A 25,254-nucleotide genomic window follows, 5' to 3' on the forward strand; every position below is an offset into this window, starting at 1 on the left:
TAGGATCCCCAGATCTCAGTTTTATAGATATTTACAGCTGTGTCACCTGCTTTATACTACTTCTGGGAGTAGCATCCACCCCTTAAGCAGCCGATACTCTGGGAGAGGTGATTAACTGCTTTTGGAAAAGGTCATGAGGCATCAGTGTATTACTCCCTGCTAACTCTGAGTCTGGGGGACAGAGCATCAAGAGAGTGTGGGAGTAAGATTTCAATTCCAATACTTGCTATTGGAGGAGGGAGTGTGGGATAGGATTCTTAAAAATGTTAAATCTGCATCTAGAGATGCAAGGGTGTGTCTTTTGCAATTCAAGGTTTTGCATAGATTTTATGGGACCCCATCTAGATTGTATAGGCTTGGTCTTAAGGACACACCCACATGCTGGCGATGCCAATTGGAAGATGGAGACATGGCCCATGTTTTTTGGTGGTGCATCGAGACCACTAATGGTACCAGACAAACCTACAGGTTTTGGGCCAGGTTCGGGTCAGTTTTTCTAGAAGGCTATAGGAGGAGTTACGGGCTGTTCACACGTGCTTCGAGGCGATGTAAACATGCGCTGGACAGACATCTTTGATCATTATGCCACAACTCACTGTAAAGTTTAGAAGAACTTTAATATTTACAAACACCTCTCAAGACACTTGCGTACTGTTCTAACATTCGTTGTGCAGGACCATCACATTTTTTAGAGACCGTTAACTTAAATATAATTGTAGTATTTATTAACACATCTCGAGACACCTGTGTTCTGTTTCCCCATTTGTTGCACTGCATCAAGTTTTTTTCAGCACTGATGAAATTCAGGTTGCAAAGAGGATGTAATGTGACTGTTTCACATGATTCCAGATGCTGAATCATTTTAAAATCAAAGCATACCAAAGAAGTCCAATAATCTGTAGCGTTCACTGCCTCACGGAAAGTGAAACTGCCGGGCAGAATTACGCATTTTCCATTGATTACGAATTGGCCAGCTATGTTGCAGGCAGTGACAGAGATTATTTTTGTTCGACTTTAATGGGATTTTATCATTTGAAGATTTATGCAGGCCTATTGTGCTATTTAGGCTCATAGCTAACTGTGCACTTTATTCCCTGCTATCTGACATTGTGTTGATGCATCCATGGCAATAACATCCTGACAAATAACAGAATAACCATTCGTAAACTCTTGCGGTTAACCAAATATTACAAAAGGTTACCATGCACATATTTAGGGTATTAAGGTACCTTTCTCTTTATCATTAAACATTAAATGCAAGTAGGACCAGGGACGGATTACCGTACTGGCCAATGGGGCCAGTACCCAGGAGCCCTTGACTACCAGGGGGCCATTGACTGCCCGCGGGTGCCCTGGAATTTAAGGCTGCGCAAGTTACAATAATGAACAAACACAATCTGTTTTAGCTAATACCAAATTACTGTAATGTTCATGTACATATTGAATACATCATTCATACTTTCACAGAGTAGGTTGGAAAAAGTATGTGGGAAAGTGTAAGTATGTAAAAGCTAGGCTAATGACAACAATAAAAGCTAATTACAGTCAGGAGGTGGCAAACCTAGCATCCAATTAATGAAACGAGATTGGAGGTGTGGGCTAGAGCTACTCAAGTTTTGACATTTTGAGTTTGCTTTTCACACAAAGCATCTGCCTATGTTGACCAAGCCTTGTAAAAAAGAGACCTCAGAAGACCTACGATTAAGAAATGCTGTTTTGCATAAAGCTGGAAAAGGTTACAAAGTTTTCTTGAAGAGCTCAGATATTCATCTGTCCACAGTTAGACTAATTGTATATAAATAGAGACAATCTAGTACTGTGGGTACTCTCCCTATAAGTGGCTGTTCAGCCAAGATGACTTAAAGAGCACACCGCAGAATGACCAATGAGGTAAATAAGAACCCTAAACAGCTGAAGACTTGAAGGAATCATTGGAAGTGGTTAATATCTCTGTTCATGAGTCTATTATACTGAAACCTTTAAACAGGCATGGTGTTCTTGGCAGGACACCACAAAGAAAACCGCTGCTCTCCAACAAAAACATTGCTAGGCACCTGAAGTTTGCCAAAGACCACCTAAAATCTCTAAAACACAACTGAGAAAATGTTTTGTGGACAGATGAAACTAAGGTTAAAATGTTTGGGAAGATCACGCAGCATTATGTATGGAGTAAAAAGGACACTGCATACCAACATGAAAATATCATCCCAATGGTGAAGTACGGTGGACTGGAACGCTTGCCATCATCGAGGGGAAAAGTAATTCCCAAGTTTATCAAGATATCCTACAGGATTATGTCAGGGTGACTGTGTGCCAGCTGAAGCTCAGTAGATGTTGAGTGATGCAGCAGAACAATGACCCTAAACATAGAAGTAAATCCACTACAGAATGGCTTCAAAAAAAGAAAATCCAACTTTTGGAGTGGCCCTGTCAGATCTTAACCCAATAGAGATGCTGTGGAATGACCTCAAGAGAGCCGTTTACACTGGACATCCAAAGAATATGGCTGAGGTGAAGCAGTTCTGTAGAGGGAGAATGATCCAAAATTCCTTCTGAACATTGTGCAGGTCTAATTCACATCTACCAGAAACACTTGGTTGAGGTTTTTGCAGCCAAAGAAGGATCAACCAGTTATTAAATACAAGTGTTCACTTACTTTTTCCACAGCACTGTGAATGTTTAATGGGATGTGTTTAGTAAAGACATGAAAGATTATAACTGTTTGTGTGTTGTTAGCTTAAGCACATTGTGTTTGTATATACTTGTGACTGATGAAGATGAGATCACATTGTATGAGCAAATAATGCAGAAAACCAGCTAATTCCAAAGGGTTCACATACATATTCTTGCCACTGTACATTGAATCTGAAAATGTGTAATATGAAAATACTGTGAATTATTTTTCTTTTGTCCACATCTGACCAATGATCATTCCATATAAATGTTGAACTGTTTACATTTTTGGGAACTACATGATGAAAGCAGAGTACTGGCTCCACCTCTCAGTTTGGCCTAACAGCATGCTACATAATAACGAATACTATTGTTTTAAGTAAAAAAATATCTGTTGGGAATGTGTATCTTCAACTCTATGTTTAGTAAATACTTTAGTAATCACTTTTATTCGGGTATATAAACTTTACACGTATACATTTGGCACACCATTTCATTTGCAAACATTCCATTTCAAATTATTCACATCTGATCTGATGTGAACAGACCTTTAGAGGAGCCCTGTCAAGCATGTAGTCACAGAGATTCTCTCTCTCTCCTTTAGAAAAGTCGAATTGCACTCAGAGCCCTTGAGAGTTTGTTGCTACTGGTCAGTTAACCACAGGAAGACACTGGAAAGTTGCTGGCTGAGGGAACTCCACTTTGTCACCTACTAGCTCAGAGACTGATTGAAGTTTATTGCCTCATACCCTCAACACTCGACCCTGCAGACACAGTGGAGGTGTGTCTACGGAGCCCCTTATAGGACAGGGCACCACTTTTTTGTTTTTAAGTTTTATTCCCAATAAATTTACCCTGGTTTAACTACACTAACTTTAGCTTAGTAACAATATTTTAGACTGTAGTAATCATAGTTTTTGGCAGGAATCAAGATTTTAATATACGGTAGTTATATTATAGTAATTATGAAAAATAACCTTGTTTTCTTTTATAGATTAACCATGGTCAATCTTTTGATTGCTATGGTTTTACTATAAATACCATGGTTTTGCAGGGTTTGCTTCACACAGGACCAAACAAAGGACAGCCGGTCTTTCCCTGGCATTGAACACGTCCAGAAGTTCTTCTGCTTTTTGGACTAATGTGATCAACTCATCAAGGAAGCACCAATGGTTTGACAAAGTTATTTATTTTGTGTGTTTTATCTGTGCATCTGCAATGATTACCTTGAAAGATAATCTGAATTTGAATCCTTAACTTTAATATGAGTAAGAATGTTTTACCAGTTTCTAAATACGGTCCTAATAATAAGAAATAACATTGAAACAGAAATCAGTCATGTCTTTGTCCTTAGATTTTTTTTCTCTAGGAAGTGGACGATTTTTGGATGTGTATTAACATTACAATTGGCCTATAAATATGTCTGTGTACAGACGGACACACTTTTTTTCTATAGGTACCTGCTATTCAAATAGCCAAAGCAATTCACCATCAGTGGCTTTAAGGAGTTGTCCAGCCTCATCTGTTACAGATGTGAGTATACAAAGCCTATATGAAAATATTTGTGAGAAGGACACAAAACCTCCCCAACGGTTGCCGTTTAACATCACTATTCTTTATTAAAAAGCCAAAAAGTATTTAAGGCAGAGCTGTAGCAGCATGTACTGCATTCATTATGAAGAGTGTTGTTTATTTTCAAATCACACCTTTATGTTTCCTACTGATAAATCTTTAAAAGCTGATATATTGTCTCTGGTTGTCTAGGTCAGAGGTTGTGATCCTGCTACACACAGCTCTGCTCTCTTGTTCTGTGTGTCACACATTCTCCTGTGCTCCTCAGTTTCTTTTAGGGAGCGATACACACTGCGAACAGCGAGAGGACACATGTTCACACATCCTTCGTTATCACCTTATTGAATACTGCAGTCACGTATCAGATGAGGTAACTGTGTTTGCACCATTAATATGGTACTGTAAAGCATTTTACTGCTGTGGGTTGTTTTTATGGACAGTCTTGGTATCGATTATCCAGGTCTACTTTTTTAGTACAGCATCACTTTTTTTGCCCTGTGTTAGATCAGTATCACAACATTACGTCTGTTTGAGGAGCTTCTACAGAAGCCAAACAGAAACATCTTGACCAGTCTGGTGCCGCAGAATCTTGAGAATCGCAGCTATAGGCTGCCTGCATCATGAGCTGGGGATTAAAGACAAGGAGGCAAGCCAGATCTTTCAGAAGTATCAGAGTGAGTAAAGGAATTGTCTCAAAGAAAAAACATATTTTGTCACTTATCATAGTGACTAAATGTCATATGAATGTCATTCATAATAAGTGTAGTATTTGTAGAAAGCAAGTGTCCTCTTATATTAATTATCAAGTTGTTTAGTGAATTTTATAATGGAATGCTTGGCCATTCCAACAGGATAATTCCAATATATTATATTATAAAGTAAAGTTCAGACTCGAAATTCACTCCAAATGCAGTATCCAATGACAAATGCTATTGTTAGTTCTCTTACGAGAGGTTCTCTCGTATTGCGTAAGCTAGCTTACGCTACGGGAAAGATTCATCTTTTCTGAGATATTGAAGCCAAAAAATTATCCTTAATTTTGTATCATTTGTCAACGCAGTGCAGCAACTGCAGACCTTGAGCGGGCTAGCTAGCGAGCTCATTGGTTTCTCTGCGGCAACTGCTGCAGCCTATAGATCGAACTTGCGTGAACTTCGCTCCAATGAGAGCGCCAGCGCTCGCTGTCCCAAAGCCCGCCAGAATGGGCGTGGCTAGGGTGCATATAAGCGCAGTTCAGTAGGCTGGAACCCTGATTTTCATCTCTTCAGCGAGCTCTTTGCATCTCTGAAACTGCAAGAAGCGCGTCGCCGTTCGAGGGGCATCAAGCAAGCTTGGACAGCGCCGAAGAAGCCGCCGCCGCCACCTTCAGCCATCCTGCGAGCTACGCCATCCGCGATGTATCCTTTTTAAAGCAAACTAGTTCCTCAGTGAACTTCACAAAGAGCACGAGCATCTTTTTAAAGATGCCTCGCGACCTCGCGGTTCATGCCGCACCCTCTCAGCGCCGGAGACTGCCACATCATCTGCGCTCTCTGCCTGGGACTGGGGCATGCAGAGCTTCGCCTCGCTGACGGCGGATGTGACCTCTGCGAGGAGCTTCCGATGTCGACCCCTGCGGGCTCGACTCGAGCGCTCAGGACCGAGCCACCGCGCCCGAAGAAGCGCCGCTCCCAAAGGCTGACGGAACCGGGTTTAAAGCGACTGTCTCGCCGGAGCCTCTCCCTCGAGCATCGCGTTCACCCTCCCCGCCCCGGACGCCAGCAGTTGCTGCCGAGCGGCGCGACTGCTGCCACCTCGGAGAGCGAGGCAGAGGACAAGGGCTGCTGTTCCATCATGGCTTCGGACAGCAGGAGTGGTCACAAGCCTCCTCATCAGCCCAGGAATCCAGCAGGACCCGCCCGAGTCGAAGGGGAACTGATACGCCTCCTCACACAGGCCGTCGACCGTCTCGGGCTCGAGTGGTCACCGCCCCCTGAGCAGGCTCCCAACAGACTCGACGGCTGCTTTCTTCAAAGCGTCACTGCGCGGCGCCCGCGGCCCGGGCCGCTCCCTTCCTGCCGGAACTCCACGCCGAGCTCTCTAAATCGTGGAACGTGCCTCCTCGGCCAGGATTCGATCCCACGTCTCCACCTCTCTCGCTTCAGTGGACGGCGCCGCCGAGAAGGGCTACTCTTCCATCCCCCCGGTCGAGGATTCGGTAGCAGCACACCTTTGCCCGCCCTCCGCGAGATGGAGAACTACTTCCGCCTGTGAACTACTTCCGCCTGTGTTGGCCGCGCCTATTCCGCCGCCGGCCAAGCCGCATCTGCTCTGCATTCCATGGCCATCTTGCAGATCCTCCAAGCGGACCTTCTTCGGGAATGGGATGAGAAAGGCAGGCACCCAGAGGCTGTTACAGATCTAAGGAGCTGACGGACCTCGCCCTTCAGCGCCACCAAAGCTGCAGCTCAAGCCCTAGGGAAGTGCATGGCCTCACTGACTGTAACCGAGAGACACCTGTGGCTAACGCTAGTCGACATGGGAGAAGCTGAGCGCTCCACGTTCCTCAACGCGCCGCTCTCTCCATCCGGTCTCTTCGGTTCCGCGGTAAGTGGCATTGTTGACCGCTTTGAAGTCCAGAAAGCCACCCAAGCCATGAATCTCTTCCTGCCTCGCCACGCTAGCTCCTCTGCAGGCCGCCCACGTAACCAGCCTCCTGCACGAGCATCTTCACAGCGCCCAGCTCAACAAAGCCAGACTTCCCAGCGTCGACAGGGCGGCCGCCCCAGATCGCGCTCAGACAGCCGGCGCAGACCGCCGCCCCCGCGGGCCTCGGCCTAAGATTGCGCTGAAACCTGAACAACCGAAGTCCTCCTAGCTTTGTTGAAAAAACGACGGCTCAGTCCCGCCGCGGCCGGACCACCGTCAAAGCTTCGCCTCCTGTCAGTCCCCTTCTCTCAGGCTACTACAGTGGTGAATTCAGCAGCCAACAAGCCGGTGTTACTACCCGCTTGCCTGCACTCAAACGCCGTTTTCACGGCGATACAAAAAGATATTGTAAAGGGCAAACATGTCTTATGTGTAGAAAATGTGCCCACAATCCAGTGTTCACCCCTACACACAAGCATTACACTTCCCCTGTCCCTATCAGAGAGCAAACATGTCTTATGTGTAGAAAATGTGCCCACAATCCAGTGTTCACCCCTACACACAAGCATTACACTTCCCGTGTTCCTATCAGAGCACACTCACATAAAGTGGGCACAGCCCGCTCGAGTGTTAGAGTCAATAAACGTGCCCACGAGCCCGTGCGCGCGTCCCCTCTCTGCCCGCTCTCTCACATGGCCAGCAAACACCTCTCTATGTGTAAGTCCCGTGCCCGTGACTATGCTCGCGCATCACTTAACAGATGTGACTCTTTCCCCATTCATCTCAATTGGGAAGTCACTCACAGAACAGCATGTCCCTGCTGTCTGCGAGCAGTCATGCATAAGCACAATAAGCACGCTCACACATTCTGTTCAGCCCACTGTGTACGGCAATCAGGGCGACTCGGCCATTCACCCTCTAGCGTTACGCTTCAAAGCGTGGGAAGCTATCCCAGGGATATGCAAATGGGTGTTAAGCACAATAAAACAGGGCTATTTGCTACAGTTTGATCGCCGCCCTCCCGCTTCAGGGCGTGCTCGAACTACTGTGAACACGGAAGCAGCCTGCATGCTCCGTTCAGAAATAGCAAACCTTCTGTGCAAAAGGGCCATAGAGAGAGTGCCGCCTTCACTGAGCGAGTCGGGGTTTTACAGCCGTTATTTTCTTGTCCCCAAGAAAGACGGCGGCCTCAGACTAATATTAGATCTCAGGGTTTTGAACAAGGTGCTTGCAAAAAGACCGTTCAAAATGCTTACAATCAGGAAACTCCTCGCACATTTCTCTCGATCTGAAAGATGCCTATTTTCAGATTCAGATAAATCCCCGTCACAGGCCATTCTTGAGATTCGCCTTCGACGGTCAGGTTTATCAATACACCGTCCTTCCGTTCGGCCTGTCCTTAGCACCCGTACTTTCACGAGTGCATGGATGCGGCGCTCGCACCCCTGCGGAGTCAGGGCTTGCGAATTCTGAACTATTTGGACGATTGGCTGATTTTGGCACAGTCACATACGGAGCTTCTGTCTCACAGGACAGTTCTCCTCAGTCATCTGAACAGTCTGGGTCTTGCAGTCAATTGGACCAAGAGCTCACTACAGCCCAGTCAGGCAATTTCCTTCCTTGGAATAGAACTAGACTCTGTGGCAATGACGGCTCGCTTATCTACACGGCGCGTTCAGCGACTAGCCGCATCTTTTCAGATGAACAGCCTCACGCCTCTGAAAAAATTTCAGAGAGTGTTAGGTTACATGGCCTCAGCCGCAGCAGTACTTCAGCTGAGTTTACTGTGCATGCGCCCGCTTCAGCATTGGCTAAACACCCGCGCGTCTCGAGGAGTAATGAACACTATCATACACGCTAGAGCCCCTTCCACGAGAAGACTCTATGCGTCCAAATGGTCTGTGTTTTCAAAATAGTGCACCGACAGAGACCTGGACCCACGGACATGTGGGGTGTCGTCACTGCTCGTGTTTTTACAAGAGCTGTTGGATAAGGGCAGATCCCCATCCATGCTCAAAGTGTACGTGGCGACCGTCGCGGCGTTCGCCGAACCCCTGCACGGCCAGTCACGGGGAAAAAACGAGCTGGTCATCCGCTTCCTCAGGGGAGCTAGAAGGATGAACCCCCGCGCTCCCATCGGTTCCTATCTGGGATCTTTCTGTAGTTCTCGAAGCTATGAAAGCCCCCTTTCGAACCACTTGAATCCGTGGATTTGAAATACCTTTCACTCAAAACCGTTTTTCTGACTGCCCTGTCATCAGTTAAACGTGTGGGAGACCTTCACGCAGCTGTCTGTCAGCGCTGCGTGTATGGAGTTTGGACCAAGTGACTCCAAGGTCATTTTAAAGCCTAGACACGGCTATGTTCCCAAGGTGATCGGTACTCCTTTCAGAGCACAGATTATTTCCCTATCGGCTCTGCCAGCATCCGATAGCGTAACGCGACACAAATCTCCTTTGCCCAGTCAGAGCACTGAGATTGTATACTGCGCGCTCCGCCTCTTTCAGACGCCGCTGAGCAGCTGTTTCGTTCGGAGGGCGCACCAAGGGTCTCGCCACCTCGAAACAGACACTATCTAGATGGATAGTGGACGCTATTGCTGCCGCGTACGCGTCGAAAGACCTGCCATGCCCGTTAGGCATTAGGGCTCACTCCACCAGAGGCATAGCCTCCTCGTGGGCATGGTCCAGCGGGATTTCCATTCAGGACATATGTGTGGCAGCGGACTGGGCTTCCCCCTCCACCTTTGTCAGATTTTACAATCTGGAAGTGCCCGCTCTGCAGGCAAAACTACTAACGGTTTAATACGCTACAGCTCCCCTGGTGAGCTGCACTAATGGGACACATTCCACACAGACCGGCACCGCCGCTCTGTTTTTCCCTTCCCACTATGTGCTTATGTATCACACACACACTGACCCGCACTCTTGCCGGCCAAATATTATTTCCCCACTCACAAGGGCTCCCCGGTCCCCCACCCCCTGGGGCTCATGCAGTGGATGCTTGGCACGCACGGCGTTGACAATGGGTTCCCGTAGCGTAAGCTAGCTTACGCAATACGAGAGAACCTCTCGTAAGAGAAACTTCTCGGTTACCTACGTAACCTCGGTTCTCTCTAGATGAGGGAACGAGTATTGCGTAGCTGGCCGTGCTTCGCGCCCACGGCGATTTTCGCTTCATTCAATGAAAACCAGGGTTCCAGCCTCACGAACTGCGCTTATATGCACCCTAGCCACGCCCATTCTGGCGGGCTTTGGGACAGTGAGCGCTGGCGCCTCTCATTGGGCGCGAGTTCACGCAAGTTCGTCTATAGGCTGCAGCAGTTGCCGCAGAGCAACCAATGAGCTCGCTAGCTAGCCCGCTCAAGGTCTGCAGTTGCTGCACTGCGTTGACAAATGATACAAAATTAAGGATAATTTTTTGGCTTCAATATCTCAGAAAAGATGAATCTTTCCCGTAGCTTAAGCTAGCTTACGCAATACTCGTTCCCTCATCTAGAGAGAACCGAGGTTACATAGGTAACCGAGACGATTTTAGAGCTGACACAAGGGGGAGTTAACAACATCTGTTAATCAGCCAAGTGCAAGTAGGGATAGCTGCAGCCCTCAGATCTCCAAGAGGAGGCAGAAACTCCATAAGAGGGCGGGGTTAACTCTACAAGAGGGTGGGGTTACTCCAGAAGGGGGCTGGGCCAACTCCAAAACAGGGTGACACTTCCACACACAGTTAGGGAGATGGAAAGGGTTAGGTTTTCATGCATAACAGATGCTGAATTTATATGTTTTTTTTATTTTATTAGCTTCTTGTGTTTAGTGCCCCAAGAGGCAAAAACATCTCACCTAAAAACAATGTGCATGGAGCAGGGTATGACACGTACGTTCATGACGCACACAAATTGGTGAGTTAACTGTAAAAAATATTTTGTCAGGTAACCTAAAAATGTTCTTCATGTGGAAACATTTAAATTAAATGGGTTTTATTCAAGTCAAAATTAGGATTTAATCTGACTAAATCAGCCTGACAAATAAGGTTACACCAATGTAAGCGCAGCGTAGTTCTAGCGGAAAGACTAGCAGCTGTACATCATCGCACCAGATGGGTAATTCCCAGCCAATCACATGTAAGCCGTTGCTTTATAAGTCTGCTCACAATCTATCACATTGCTGTTTCAGTGTGCTAACACGGCAACCACCACCACCCCACCACCACCAGTTGAGTCCCGTCCTGCACAGGGGTAGGCTCCTCCCCCTGCCTCCTATCTCCGGCAGGATATGACGGTTCCGAGTACAACTTCTTTGGACCACCAGACGGGGCCTACGCCAAAGAGAGAGACATTACTTTTCTGTTTTATATTCATCAAATAAATGCCATCTTAAGTTTCACTCAAGTCTGCAAGTCTTCCTGATAGAAATGAAAGTCATTTTTTATGAGTTAGATTGTAGAAATTAAGGCTGGGTATTGATACAGACTTCCAGATTATTTTCCGATTCACAAGCTCTTGATTCGATTCTTCTAATATGGGTATATTTCTGTTATAATGTCCCTTTTGCTTACAGATGAAATAAATTATCTCCCAGCTAATGCTGTTAATTATACAGGGGACCTTCTAACTAGTTATTAGTCTAACTAAAAATATTAATTTACTAATTACAGTATATTTTACTAGTTTTTCATAATTTTGGTCACATTTTAGCTTTTTTTTTTTTTTTAAATGAACAAATCAAAGTATATAATCAATAAATATGAAATTGTTTTGCTGTATTATATTTTGTTACATTTTTATTGTTTAATTGCATATTTTGTTGTCTCTCTGTCAGTTTGGGTTTTTGTCTGACAGGACTGTGGCATCCTCATCCCATGTCTGTCTTGTGTTTCATTGTCTGTGTGCCAGTGCACGGTTTTGGTTGAATTCCCTGCTGTGCGCTCTTCAGTCTGTCTTGTTTCATGTCTGGAGCATGGTGTCTGGATCCTGACTTCCTGTCCTTTTTGGACACTCTACGTCCCGCCTGTTTTTGACACGGGTGCATCGCGCTTATGTCATCTTGGCGGCATGCACTCGCGCCAAAGTCATGTCTGTCTCTCGTGAACACGAGTGCACCTTGCGTTGTGCCGTGCGCCTCGATCGCAAGCTGTCTTGTGTTTCATGTCTGGATCCTGACTTCCTTGTCTGGTTCAGTTTCGGTCTGTGTCAGGATACGGACACTCATGCTCCATGCTCTGTGTCGGTCTCTCGTGACCGCACGTTGCGCTCGCTTTGCGGTGCGTGTCCACTGTCATGTGTGTTGGTTGGTCTAATTCATGTCAATCAGTGTATTCCCATTCCTGCCCAGTCCAGTCGGTCCTGTCTCCAGTTTCCCATGCCCCAGCCTGGATTATATTTCCTTAGTTTTTTCCCCTTTGGGGTAGTTTGTGCATTTCCCTTTATTTTTTGTATAAAATAAACCTGTTATTTTTTCACTATACATTTGGGTCCTGAGTATTATCTCTGCTCCTGACATTTGCACTATTTACAGGTAGTGATTAGTTGGACATGTGCTAAAACCGGTACTGTCTCTTTAAGAAAACCAGCATTTCTTACTGCTGAATAATATGTCACTATACAGAATTACTGGTGAATGAAATGTAAACATTTACCAGCCATTTGCCAAATATTTACATTTTTAATCGCATAGCACTGTGTAATTTGGTTGCTAATGCAAGTGATTTCCTCTCATTGTAGTGGAGGGTTGCGTATAAAGTAAAATAATGATCTTGGGATTCAAGAATCGATATATAGATCTTTCAAATGAAGACAATATTCCGGAAATCACTATTTTTACCCACCCATAGTAGAAATAGATCCTTGAGGGAACAATTGCAGGTTACCACTTTCTTCAATATACTGAACACTGAAGAGCACTGTAGTATTATACCACTCTTTTGTGTTACTTATTCCTTTGATGTGTAACTGTGCCACTTGGCCATATTATCAGTCACTGTGTACCTTTCAACTGCAAGCAAAAACTAACATTGCTACTTTTTAAAGTTTGGTTTTCAAATATTCTGCTCTCTTTTTATAGTTAAAAGAATGTTCTGCGCTGTCACTGGAGTGGAATTGGCTAGATTCTGCCAAAGCCACTGAAAACTCTCCAGCTACAGACTTCTTTGAAGGGCACTTCCTAAAAATCCTGTTTGACAGGATTGCACGCATACTAGAGCAGGTAGATGTGCAGTCACAGTAAGATGCCTTCCTCTCCACTTGAAATGATTTTCTGTTATATATTCTGTATGCAGTATATATTAGGGCAGTCAATCGTTTACTTAGTGCGATTAATTATATGAAAAATAACATGTTATAATAACCTCCCAACCCTGCCTTTATAAAATAAAAAAAAAATAATAAAATAAAAAAAAAAACCCTGCCTTTATAGCTAATGCGCATGTGCGTTAGCGAGTTGACTGACAGGCGATGTCTGTATCTAAAAGGTGATTGGCTCTTTTACCTGTAAGGTGGGACTTCATTTCTACATCCGTTGACCGTTCCATTTTCTTCTATACATTTTAATATAAGTGGCCCGTCTCTGCTAAATATTCTCTGGTGGTGGTGGTGATGATGATGACTAATTAAGATACATCTGTTATGCAATTATGACATATTCAGTAGCAATTGTGCCATTACCTTTGAGTTGAAGATAACCGCGCAGACTGCAAGACATACGATTTTCCGCGTGACCGCCTCCATTTGTTCAGAGAGCGAATGAAACTGTCACCTCGTGTCCTTCACCCTTCAACATCTTCACCATCTCCTAAAGTTTTGAGACGTCAGGGCTATGATGAAACAATCTCAATATATTTACTGTAAAACTTGAAAATTAATAATTTATCGGCTTTATAATAATTCTGTCAAGATGCGTGATAAGGGTGAGTGATCGCTTATATATTTCTGTGGTTTGAGGCTTTCGCGGTTTTATTTTGCTCTTCCTGAATTTAGCCTATTTAATTCAACTACAATTTGAATTTAGTGTAGTGCGCTAATTACAGCAGACTACAGGTAAACATTATTGTACTTTTATCGTGTTTTTATTAGACTTTTTATAGTAAGATATATTTTTTTTTTTTTAAAACAAAGTTAAACCTTACTTGCAGGGGCGTAGCAATCATTTCAAAAGTGAGGGGGACACAACGATTAGCACAAGACAAACATACATTTATATATTTTTAATGCTCTCAATCGATTGCATTTTTTTTATTGAATTAATTACATGATTGACCAGTGAATTTAAACTTTTGCATGTATACATTTAGACATTTGCTGTATGAAAGACACAGCGTAAACACATTTGCCCTGTGAAAAAGTGCGGTGGATGAACTTTGGTTTTATTGAAAGTGAGGGGGCATGTCCCCTGCATATTCTAAGCCTATGGGTACTTGCAAAATATCCATTCAAAACGCCTCGGTTACTGACGTAACCTCCGTTCCCTGATGGAGGGAACGAGACATTGTGTCGCTGAGTTGACACTAGGGGTCGCTCTTGCGGAGCACGGCCATCTCTGATTTTGAGAAAAGGCCAATGAGAATTGGCGTGTGGAATTTGCATGCCACTCCCCCGGACATACGGGTATAAAAGGAGTGACGCTGCAAATACACATCAGGAATCGCATTGAGGAGCCGAGCCAAAGACCCGGCGCTTTTAGCGGATGGTTCAGTATCGTGGCTAGGGGGAACACAACGTCTCGTTCCCTCCATCAGGGAACGGAGGTTACGTCAGTAACCGAGACGTTCCCGTCTGTCACTCAGTCGGCGTTGTGTCGCTGAGCTGACACTAGGGGTCCCATGGAAGCGCCACAGAGCTGAACCGTGTTACGTCAGACAAGCGGTCGCGAGGCGGGCAAACCTCTGTGTGCCTCGTAGCCAGCGCAGCAAGCCGTCGCATAACTACCCCCAACACACTGGCAGGCGTGAAGCGGTCCCCTGCACCTAGGGGAACAGCTAACTGCTCAGAAGTATAAGGACTGGCTGGCCCAGCCGGGCCTCTCTCTATTTTCTCCCCTGTAAAAGGAATGCAATCGTTAGGCTGGGGGCCAATTATAAATGGTCCAAGCTGGGGGTGTCCCTCCAAAGAGGAGGACACCGCCGAGACCACACCCGGCCCGAGAGGGGGTTTAGGTGGAATACACACACCGTCTTACCAGCCAGCAGCGGAAGCACATGCGTGTGGAGCAGCGCCGTGGTAGACCCTACCCAAAGGTGGGGAGGGGTTACTACAGACAGGGCGACCGGGGCCGAGGACCCTCTGTCCAAGGAAGACGCGGTTTGCCGGTAGGGAAACCATTTTGCAGGATATACGTCTACAGGGGTTGCCGAAGGGGCAACCAGCACATGTGGAGCACTTACCTCAGTCACGGGGGCCTGGTGACGCCCGTGCGGGCGACAGTGAACCTCTCCGAAGACTCAGCGGCCGCTAGGCTAGGGAGGAAGAGCGTCCAGGGTTCACACTTCCTCGCGAACGCAACTGGGGAAAAGAGCGCGTGTTCACCTCAAGGGAGGGAAAGAGCTATGCACAAGCGATACACTCGGCCGGCTGACCCGAACTTACCTGTTTGTGTCACCTGATAACACACGGGACGAAACTGGCTCAACCCTGAGGTTATAGAACCTCGCAAAGGTGTTAGGTGCTGCCCAACCCGCGGCTCTACATATGTCTGCTAGAGAGGCGCCATGAGACAACGCCCATGAAGCCGCAACACCCCTGGTAGAATGGGTTCGTAGGCCAGCAGGGGGCGGCATGTGCTGGGCGTGGTATGCCATCGTGATGGCATCGACGACCCAGTGGGAGATCCTCTGTTTGGAGACAGCGCTTCCCTTCCGCTGTCCGCCAAAGCAAACAAAGAGCTGCTCGGAGCTTCTAAAACTCTGCGTCTTGGTCCAAGTAGATCGCGAAGAGCACACACGGACACAGCAGCGTAAAGGTTGGGTCTGCCTCCTCCAGGGGCAGCGCTTGCAGGTTCACCACTTGATCCCTAAAGGGGGTCGTGGTAACCTTGGGCACATAGCCCGGTCGGGGTCTCAGGATGGCGTGAGAGTAAGCGGACCGAACTCTAGGCACAGTTCAGCTAAAAGAGAATGCCTGCAGGTCCCCTACCCTCTTGATGGAGGTGGCGCCGTCAGGAGGCGGTCTTCAGAGAGGCGCCTTTAGCTCTGCTGACTCAAGGGGCTCAAAGGGAGCTCCCGAAGGCCCGAAGGACCACGGAGAGGTCCCACGAAGGAAGCAGGCTGGCCTGGGGGGTTTAACCTCCTCGCGCCCCTCAGGAACCTGATGATCAAGTCGTGCTTCCCTAAATACTTACCTTCCACTGCATCGTGATGTGCCGATATAGCGGCTACATACACCTTCAAGTTGGAGGGGACAGCCGTCCCTCCAACCTTTCCTGCAGAAAGGAAAGCACTGATCCAACTGCGCATCTCTGGGGGTCTTCACCACGGGAAGAACACCACTGAGCAAACAGACGCCACTTCAGGCGTAAAGGCGCCTGCGTTGAGGGGCTCTCGCCTGAGTGATCGTGTCTACCACAGGCGGTGGTAGGCCACCTAAGTCTACAGCGTCCGATCCAAGGGCCAGACATGGAGATTCCAGAGGTCTGGTCACGGGTGCCAGATGGTGCCCTGACCCTGAGAAAGAAGGTCCTTCCTCAGGGAATTCGCCGGGGGCTGTCGCTGAGGAGCGTGAGGTCCGAGAACCAGATCCGGGAGGGCCAATAAGGGGCCACTAAGAGGACCTGCTCCCTGTCCTCCCTGACTTTGCACAACGTCTGTGCAAGTAGGCTCACTGGGGAAAACGCATACTTGCGAAGCCCTGGGGGCCAGCTGTGTGCCAAGGCATCTGTGCCGAGGGGGGCCTCGGCCAGAGAGTACCAGGGTGGGCAATGGGAGGATTCCGGGGAAGTGAACAGGTCTACCTGCGCTTGGCCGAATCGACTCCAGATCAGCTGAACCACCTGGGGGTGGAGCCTCCACTCTCCCCTGGATGTAACCTGCCGCGACAGTGCGTCCGCTGTGCTGTTGAGGTAACCTGGGATGTGAGTGGCCCGCAGCGACTTGAGTCGGTGCTGACTCCAAAGGAGGAGGCGGCGCAAGTTGTGACAAGCGGCGAGCGTGGACCGCCTTGGCGGTTGATATACGCCACCGCGGCTGTGTTGTCCGTCCGGAGCAACACGTGCTTGCCCCGGATCAACGGCAAAAGCCTCCTCAGGGCAAGTAATACTGCCAGCAACTCGAGGCAGTTGATGTGCCAAGACAGTCGCGGGCACCCCAGCCCCGTTGGGAGGCATCTGTCATAACCACGACGTGCCTGGAGACCTGGCCTAGGGGAACTCCTGCCCATAAGAACGCTAGGTCTGACCAGGGGCTGAGAGAGCAGCAACACGTCTGCGTGACAAGGACGCGGTGTGTGCCGTGGCGCCATGCTTGTCTCTCGACTCGGGTCTGCAGCCATTGCTGGAGTGGTCTCATATGTATCAAACCAAGCGGTGTAACCGTGGCTGATAATGCCATATGCCCCAGGAGCCTCTGAATGGATTTCAGTGGGACCAACGTGTTCTGTCTGAACGTACGCAGACAGCTCAGCACTGACTGTGCACGCTCGCTGGTGAGACACGCCAACATTGAGACCGAGTCCAACTCCATACCGAGAAAAGAGATGCTCTGAACCGGGACGAGCTTGCTCTTTTCCCAGTTGACCCGAAGCCCCAAGCGGCTGAGGTGCCTGAGCACCAAGTCCCTGTGAGCACACAACATGTCTCGTGAGTGAGCTAAGATTAGCCAGTCATCGAGATAGTTGAGGATGCGGACGCCCGCTTCCCTCAGTGGGGCAAGGGCTGCCTCTGCAACCTTCGTGGAAGGCGAGGGACAGGGACAGGCCGAAGGGGAGGACTTTGTACTGATATGCCTGACCCTCAAAGGCAAACCCGGAGAAAGGGTCTGTGCCGAGGAAGGATCGAGACATGAAAGTACGGCGTCCTTCAGGTCTACCGCCATGAACCAATCCAGATGCCGGACGCTCGCTAGAATGCGTCTCTGTGTAAGCATCTTGAGCGGGAGTCTGTGCAGAGCCGGTTCAGAACTTCGCAGGTCGAGGATTGGCCGCAACCCGCCGCCTTTTTGGAGTGCGATGAAGTAGGGGCTGTAAAACCCTTCTTCATCTCGGCTGGAGGGACAGGCTCTATCAGCCCTTCTGTAGAAGGGAGGCGATTTCATGACGCAAGGCAGCGGCGTTCTCGCCTCTCACCGTGGTGGGGCGGATGCCGTTGAACCTGGGCGGCGCCTGGCGAACTGAATCGCATAGCCGAGTCGGACTGTCCTGATCAACCAACGCGACGGGTTGGGGAGCTGAGCCACGCCCCAAACTCCGGCGAGAGGGACCAAGGGGACTATAGCGTCGGACGTACCGGTAGGCGGGGCCTCGCGACGGGGCGGAGCCCGGGGTGCTCAGTCTAGGGACATCGAAGCACTTACCTGGCTCCTTGTGACCGCTCACGGAACAGCCTGGGATGGGGGAGGAAGAATTTCGTCCTCGTGGCCCGCGGGACCGTCGGCTCGGGGGCGGGGTTGTGCCGCGGCTGGACGCGTGGAAGCGGAAGACCCGGTTCCAGGGCGCTGTACCTGCCAAAGAGAACCGGTGGCCGGCAGTCGTGATAATGATGGCCGGGGAGACCGGAAGTGGAGCCCGGGGGCTGAGGGAACTGCTTTTTTTAAAAAAAAATGTGGGTACCGCAGCCCGTTGGCCGTGCGGTGAAATAAATTTCAAAAGGAAATAAGGATTCTCCACCCGCCCCTCCGGCGGGGGAGGGAGTGGTCTGCTTACCAGCTCCCGAAGTGCAGTTCCCTGAGTCCCGGGGCTGCCCATCTCAGGGGCGCTTCGAAGCCTTCTTAGGGTTCTTGGTGGCCGGCCGTGAGGCGGGGGGCTGTCTTCAGAGAGAGCGCCTTTAGCTCTGCTGACTCAAGGGGCTCAAAGGGAGCTCCCCGAAGGCCCTGAAGGACCACAGAGAGGTCCCACGAGGGAACGAGGCGCGGCCTGGGGGGGTTTAACCTCCTCGCGCCCCTCAGGAACCTGATGATCAAGTCGTGCTTCCCTAAATACTTACCTTGCACTGCATCGTGATGTGCCGATATAGCGGCTACATACACCTTCAAGGTGGAGGGGGACAGCCGTCCCTCCAACCTTTCCTGCAGAAAGGAAAGCACTGATCCAACTGCGCATCTCTGGGGGTCTCAGGGGCGCTTCGAAGCCTTCTTAGGGTTCTTGGCGGCCGGCCGTGAGGCGGGGGGTTCAGAGCAGGGGGACACGCTACCGCAGGGGGTGCGGGGCCTGTAGCTCCGCCTGGGCAGGATGTGCTGTATAGCCTCCGTCTGCCTCCTTACCGTTGTGAACTGCCGGGCGAAGTCCCCAACAGTGTCGCCAAACAGCCCAACCTGGGAGATGGGGGCGTCAAGGAAACGTACCTCGTCAGCCTCTCGCGACTCGACCAGGTTGAGCCATAGGTGGCGCTCCTGGACCACCAAGGTGGACATCGCCTGCCCGAGAGCCCGCGCCGTGACCTTCGTTGCCCGGAGGGCAAAGTCGGTCGCCGAACGCAGCTCCTGCATTAGACCCGGGTCAGGACTACCCTCGTGTAGTTCTCTAAGTGCCTTGGCTTGGTGCACCTGCAGGAGTGCCATGGCATGTAAGGCGGAGGCGGCGTGTCCAGCAGCTGTAGGCTTTAGCCATCAGAGACGGCGTCAGCCTACAGGCCTTGGGCCGAGGCGTCGGGCGGTTCCGCCAGGTGGAGGCGTTTTGCGGGCATAAGTGCACCGCAACCGCTAGTCCACCTGGGGAATCGCCATGTAGCCCCTTGCCGTCCCGCCGTCGAGGGTAGTGAGAGCGGAGGAGCTTACCGCTCGCGTGCGGCCTGTGAAAGGCGCGCGCCACGATCGCGTAAGCTCCTCATGCACCTCCGGGAAGAAAGGAACGGGGGCGGAGCGTGGCCGTAAGCGACGCTCCGGCCCCAGGAACCAATCATCGAGCCGCGAGGGTTCAGGGGGGGGGCGGAGGATTCCACTCCAGCCCGACACTCGTGGCTGCCCGGGCAAGCATGGCTGTCAGCTCCGCGTCAGCCTGCGACTGAGCCACCGCACCCGAGGGTGGGAGCTCAGCCGAGTCTTCAGCGTCAGACATCGAAATCTCATCGTCGTCAGGCGCTCCGACTGAGTGACAGACGGGGAACATGGAGTTCTGGCGCATATCATGTGCCACGAACATCAGGATCAAGATACTTTCTCTTTCGCATTTCGAAATGTACAGTAACAAATTTGATGTTTCAGGCTTTACGCAGGATTTCATTGTAATACCTGTCCTGTATAGTTTACAGTTCAGTACTGTTTAGATTATAAAATTATATAAACTTGATATACTTAACTTATAGAACAATAAATGTCTGCTTTTCACTTCAAAATGTATTGTAAATCACCATAGTAACTACAAAAGGCAACATGATGACTAAAGATGATGAAGATGATCAAGAGTGGCCTTTCCAGGAACAATATGTAATATACATGTAGAGAAAGTGAACAGTGTCACTCACACAAAATACAATCAGGGTCAAGGGCATAGATTTGTCTTGAACATTGGGGGGGGGCTAACACATGTGACACAATAAAATAATGCAATAAACATTAACTAACCTACATAGAATATCACACAGAACACCCCAATGTACATAACTGAATAAAAAGAAACATCCAATAAACAAATTCCCATAAAACACAATGAAATTAAACAGCCACACAGGGACATCTGGGAATGACCAATTATTGATTTTCTCCATAATTACAGCAACACTTTACCATTAAAAGAACATGTATTCTCTTGTTAAACATAATGTACATTTTTTTCATGAATCATACTGTAAAATCATACTTTTTACATGTTTTTTTTTTTTTTTTTTACATATTTTACCATAAAATTGCATGAATTTTTTAAAGGTGCAATATGTAAAAATGTTCATGTCATATTCACTCTTTTTTTGTCAATGTGTGTAAGTCTTGTAAAGCAACTTAAAAAATTAGCCCTTTCCAGACTTCCTAGGTTGCCTATTAAAGCCTGTAGACTGATTTTCATGGGAAGGGAGCGGGTCGCTTTTGCTGGGAAAATTCAAAGGTTGTGACAATTATGTGTGCTCCCGAGATCCTTGACTCAGTGCTGCCACTGTTCATCAGTGACAACAAAATGTATCTACTGAATCCCGTCTGGCTAAGCAGAAATATGATCGTGGTCGAGCTAAAACTAGAGTGAACATCGGCAGGGCATTTGATTCCTGGAGGGACCGACCCTGAAATGGCGTTCTTCTTATTGGACAGGTAAGCTTACAAAACTGCAAATCATGTGAAATATAGTGCCATAAGGATTGATCTGTGTAATTTTAGCTAAACTACTGACATGTAGCTGGCTACTGTTCACTTAACAGCCAGGGGTGTCATTAATAACAAGGGTGTCTGAATTTACATACTGCAACTTTAACCAATGAAAGTCTTTTTTACTATAGATTTATTACATTCTTTTACTTTTAAAATTACAGATTTGTTACAGTGCAGGTCAAGAGAAATTTCCTATTGGATTCCATTAATGGTCTTCTCATACACACAGGCAGTCTATTAAGCAACTACACACTGTTAGATTATGCCGCATAGCTGCGTACACACTGCCAGCGACTTTATTGCTGCAGGTCGCCAGTGGCTGGCGGTGAAGTCGCTAGTGGGTGTTCCCACTACTAGTTGCCTAGTAACGTTTATAAATGACATTCACGGATGTCATTCCATTGCTGTTGACAGCGAATATCTTTTCTTGCCACTAAAAACAAACATTTTGGAGGGAAAAGCTAAATATAAATGGAATCAGTACATAAAATGCTTTATATCAAAGATGAATGAGAAACAAGTCGTGCTGTTTGCCAGAGTGGCTGTTTATCTGCGGCGAAAATGCAAATGTCGGTCTGTCTGGGTCCATAAAATCCCTGCGATCTCAGATACACCTTTCCACGCAGTATTTTTCTTTAAAATGTCCTTGTACGTGGGAAGAGACATATCATAGAGCACTGGAAAATTTCTAACAGCAAGAATTAGCCTTTCATCCATCTTTCCGTTACTGCAGGAGAGGGAGAGAGAGAGAGAGAGAGAGAGAGAGAGAGAGAGAGGGAGAGGGATCACGTGAGCTCTCCGTCGTCTCTCCTATTGGCTGTCAGCTTCGTTAGTCGCTCCAAAGTTGAACTTTTCTCAACTCTGTCGCGTCGCTGGACACGCCCACATCTAAGCGCTAACGGTCGCGACAGCTCGTGTCGCCGGAAGTCGCTGTGCTCGCATTGAAAATGAATGGTATTGAGTCGCTGTCGCGCGCGATGTCGCTGGCAGTGTGTACGCACCTTAAGTCATCGTGTTCAGGTATCATATCAAAGCATAGATTGTCATAGTTTTTTCTTCTTATTCAAAATAGTGGTTTAGACAATTAGACATTTATTTAAAGCATTATAAGTCTAATGAAATTAAAATTTCTATTTCATATTTTTTATAAAAATGTGTAAAGGTAAATTACTCTATATGTTCTAGCTCATGACAAGTAGAAGACCAACAAACCTTGAAATAGTAATGGCTGTAAATCAAGATCATGTTTTCATGCAACCATTTATAGAGGTCGACCGATTAATCGGACGATTTTTTTGCATTTTTTAACATAATCGGCATCGGCCAATATCCAAGTATAGCCTAGTGTTGTTGTGGAACACGTGTTCGACGCACGCTGCCCCTAGAGTCATTTTCCAGCTGAGTGAGCAGACCTCATCCAGTGCCTAAGGAAGGAGCTAAGTTCCTTGGAGAAAACAGTAAGGATTAAATTTGTAAAACTACTTTATATTTAATTAAAAACGTTTGATCTGTTACTGCCAACTTCAAGAAAAAAACGCAACAAACGCGATAGGCGACATGACGTTCGGTTACTTTGGATATTGATAGCATAGCAGAAGGGTTGCTATCATGTCACAATAAGTAAGCAAGAATTTTGCAATTACAGACAGTGAATCTGAGACTTTTATTTGTTCTGTTCGTGTGTCTTATATTTGAGAGGGTTGTCACTCAATGCAGAGAAATAAGTAATAAAAAACATACCAACGCACTATAGGCTATTGATGGACTGGCTTTGGTAAGCTCGGACGTTATCGGTTCTGCTGTCGGTACTGGAGAAATTAAGAAAAAAAATTTATTATTGCTATAAAGAGAAAGTTATTTTATCTCGCCAGCCATTTCTATGTACAATAATATGAAACCATTTGTCTGTGATGCAATTTAGTTATTCGCAGTCAGAGAGAGAGAGAGAGAGAACTCGCTCACGCGGTGCCACAGCGAGCACAACACGAGCCCTGCTTAATGAATGACGACGGAGGATAGAACTGGTTACACTTTAAATCTGTGATATTAGTCTGATTTTATTTTAGATTTCGCCTTCCAAAGATTATAAAAAGAATATTTATACATAAGCCGCATTCTGTCTAGCACAACTTCCTTCCCTTCACAGCGGTGCACTGACATTTCTCCCTAAAACTCAAACTTAACGTCAGAATCAGCACGATCGGTGATTGTTGTAAAATGCAGTCTCGCTACTGTTGCTAAATTGCGGGATGCGTTTAATAATAAAAAGAGCGCAAGAGATACCGTTCCCAAGGTGGCGCGCGCTCCCAAACAGACCGCAACGAGACAAGCAAAGTATAGGCTACTTTGGGTTTCATGTGCGCATCTAAACGATCAAATATACACAAAAATATGTCAAAACGACCGGCTTGGAGATTCACTTAAACACAGTTTATGTCTTAAATGGACGTAGTTATGGAAATAGTTGGAAGAAAATATGGTGCATCAGGAGCCTATTAGATCTGAACTCGGTCTTAAAGGGGAAGCAGTCTAATAAACATGCAAAAGGCAAAGAGAAAATCACTTACAGCTCTTGAATGAATAACTTCTGCATTAATAAGCATTGATCTATCTATGATAAACTATGCAGTGTTATTTTACAATTGATTACTTTATTAGATTTCTTTTTAGACCACACCTGAACAGTAATGTTAGTAGACCTTCCTGAAATTAAATCACTGTGCCTATATAACGTTTATCTTTGTGTAATTGTTTATCTTTTGTTTATCTTTGTTTAATATATATATATATATTATAAAAAAAAGAACCGTTAAGAATACCGTTAAAGTACCGGATCGATAAGCAGTATCGGTAAGAGTAGTAATACCATTAAAACCTTAACGATACCCATCCCTAGTAATGCCTGTGCTTCTCTTGGATGCTCTGAATATTGGATTACGTGTCCGGATTGCCCCTTAATTAAAGCTGCATTTGGATCTCAACCTTCGTGTCTCGGAGCAGTTCGTAACACCTGCTTTGTTTATTTAATATATTTGTTATACATTATTTATACAATATGTTTTTACATTATACATTTTTAATTTACGTGTAGAAGTGTTCAATAAATGTATTTGTTGAGAAATTTTGTCTATCTTAATTAATTATTTGTGTTACATTTTATCTTTCAAATAAAAGGTTCAAATAAGAGGTTAAAAACAAGCACATATCGGCCAAAATAAATCGGCAGCATTAATCGGCCATCGGCCGACCCGGATTTCAAAAGATCGGCATCGGCCTGAAAAAAAACAATATCGGTCGACCTCTAACCATTTACTCTTTATTGTGGGAAATGGAGCCTTTAGTCTGTTCTTGAAATTATTTTATGACTGTTTTAGATTAAATTAAAGCTCTTAAAACCTTTTTCAAAACGTAACTGTACATCTACACTCATCTTTGATTAATTAACTTGAGCATTAAGTCTGTAAAGTAGATTCCCCCTAGTAAATTATGCAATACATACAATGGAAATAAGTGTTCAGTGTATCATTTACTTTAGTAAATGTGAAGTCTACAGTTTATTTTCTAACCGCATTTTACAGCATATCATCATCATACAGCACATGCACTGATATATCATCACTATTTTTTTATCTATATTAAATTATATACCATATATCATTAGCTATGGTAATGTGCTATGTATACATTTTGGAGGTATTTCAATCCATAGAACAAAGTTACAATTTCACTCTGGGGATAGAGGGAGTCACAATATTGTGAGATTAGAGAGAGAGAGAGAGAGAGAGAGATGAGTGAGAGTGAGTGTTACCTCCACAAACTCTCAAACCTCATGCCACAGTTTTCCAGTTCAGCAGAAACCGATCAGATGCTGGTGTTACTGGGGGAGGACCATCATGCATCAGTTGCAGCTAAATTCATTTTAGAGCTGCACACCCTCAGAAACCAATTACTGCC

The 25,254-nt window shown here is 46.7% G+C and overlaps 1 long non-coding RNA gene across 1 annotated transcript; it reads left to right on the plus strand.

The window, feature by feature from the left end:
* The first annotated feature begins 4,585 nt into the window (after positions 1 to 4,585).
* LOC127620590 (uncharacterized) lies at positions 4,586 to 11,547 on the plus strand. The gene is made up of 3 exons (XR_007967759.1): positions 4,586 to 4,615; positions 4,750 to 4,919; positions 11,046 to 11,547. It is a non-coding gene; the product is annotated as an uncharacterized LOC127620590 (long non-coding RNA).
* The last annotated feature ends 13,707 nt before the right edge of the window (positions 11,548 to 25,254 follow it).

The sequence above is a fragment of the Xyrauchen texanus genome, chromosome 27 (assembly GCF_025860055.1).
Source record: "Xyrauchen texanus isolate HMW12.3.18 chromosome 27, RBS_HiC_50CHRs, whole genome shotgun sequence".
Taxonomy (NCBI): Eukaryota; Metazoa; Chordata; class Actinopteri; order Cypriniformes; family Catostomidae; genus Xyrauchen; species Xyrauchen texanus.